Genomic DNA, 2,237 nt, shown 5'->3' with positions numbered 1-2,237 from the left:
AACAATTGTTTTAACATTTTTTTTATATATTTATATATATATATATATATATATATATATATATATATATATATATTTCATTATATATTAGTTTTATATAACATTTATAGATAATACATTATTTATTTATTTATTTTTCATTTTATAAATATATGAAATATACATAAACTAGCTGAAATAAAATGTTAGTTATTTTTAACAAATGTAATTTATTTCAAAGTAATGTTTTTATGTTTAAGTTTTAGTTCATGTTAATAATCCTTTTTTATTATAATAAAATTTATAATAACAACCCCTTTATTATATTCACAATTTTATGTATGAATATAAAACATATATTTATAATTTCTTTTTATATTTTCAATTTGTTATTCTATGTTATATGCTATTTTTATACTTTCTGTTTTTATTCGGTTTTAATTTTAATTTTGTTGTTATTTGTATTATATATTATATAAATTCATTACATTATAATTTATAAGTATTATAAATTAGTTTAAGTGTGCCATGGCAACTAGCTGAAATAAACATTTTATTTTATGTATTTAGCTATTCAAAAAGGAAAGTTTCATTCATTCATTCATTTGTTTAATTGTTTGTTTGTTGTATAAACATTGTGTAAAATATTTTAAAAATGAATTTGGAATGGTCACTTATTTTTTTATTTTTTTATTTGAGCAAACATTTTGTAAATTAGTAAGCTTATTAAAAGTAATTTGGAAATCATAATTAGTTTATTTATTTATTTGTTTGTTTCTTGAGCAAACATTATGTAAAATTACCTAAAAGGAATTTGGAATGGCCATTTATTTATTTCAAATAATAAAAATATTTTTAATGATTTTAGATTTGGTTAAAAATAATAACACTTCAATTCACTAACATAAATAAATGTAAAGAATTAGTTTTATATATATGTATGTAACCTATAGGCGTCTTTACGGTTTTATTAATCGGTTTATATTATGTGATCAGATCATCATATGTCAGTCTGTTTTTCCTCACAGTCTTTATATTCTGTTATTATTTCCCTCCTGATGTTATTTCCTCAGTCGAGCAACAGCCAAGTATCTGTTTGCCAGTTTGCATGGGCCTCACAATTATTTTATTCAACTAATCGTTTGCATAATTTGGAAAGGCAATAAAAGCAATTTTCTCTTCCCCACTCCAGCTGTGATTTACACACTGCAGTCAGAATCAGCATTATCTGCTTTTGGCCTCAGCTGATATCTCTGAATATTTAAAAGAGCGTGGTGTATATATGAAATAAAACAATAATCTATTACTATTTCCTCTTTTTAAAAATTATGTTTCGTTGTGGTGCAGCCAGTGAAAATGCCAGGAAAAGTAAAGCTAGTACAAAGATAAAGAAAAACCCCCTGATATATTTAGCATGCATTAATTATGTGTTCAAATCATAATGTCTGATTGGCAAGTTCTCATTTAAATGCAGTGACTAATTTCTCAGGTTTTTTGCGGTTGTAAAATCAGTTAATTAACATAAACATTAGCAGTGTTCTCAGATCAAACAGAAGGAAACGGCTGTGGAAAATCTATGCTAATGAATGAAATTACTTTGGGCAGGCTGCTTTCGCTTCTGTCATCCTGTGTTCATACCTTATGAATGCTGCTCAGGATCACTGTCCTGTTGCTCAACAAACCCTGAGCACAGCTTCAGAACTGTGGTCCGTTCACTGTCCTGCCAGCAGAGCTTAAAGTCACAGGTCATTGACCCTGCAGTGAAGCGGTGCGGGACAGCTGTGTGATATTCAACATACATGGAGCATGTGTTAAAACAGTACAGCTCCGGTCCAAACACTGGTTTCAGTTCACAACGTTTTTTTCACCAACTTTTCAGTTTCCAAATTCTTACAATGATTTAATCAGGGTTTCAAGGGTTACTTACAAGTCGACATGTTTGATTAGGAATGGAATGTTAAACTCTACTTAAAATGATCTTGTATTTCAAGAAGTGTTGACCTTGACATTCATTCAGTAATTCTTTTAAGGCTTTTTTTCTTCATATATCAAAATGAATTTTGAGATCTGCTAATTGAGTCGACTTGATTAGAATTTTATTTTTTGTTTTGTTTTGAAATCTATTTAAAATACTAAGCTCATCAAAAAAGGTATTTATTTATTTATGTTGTTTGTTTGGTTGTTTGAGTAAACATTGTGTAAAATTGTGTACATTTCCCATGCTCCATTGCACTAATCACAATCTCACCTGAAACCAA

The sequence above is a fragment of the Sinocyclocheilus grahami genome, unplaced genomic scaffold (genome assembly GCF_001515645.1).
Source record: "Sinocyclocheilus grahami isolate Dianchi unplaced genomic scaffold, SAMN03320097.WGS_v1.1 scaffold835.1, whole genome shotgun sequence".
Taxonomy (NCBI): Eukaryota; Metazoa; Chordata; class Actinopteri; order Cypriniformes; family Cyprinidae; genus Sinocyclocheilus; species Sinocyclocheilus grahami.
This window is presented reverse-complemented; position numbering follows the sequence as displayed.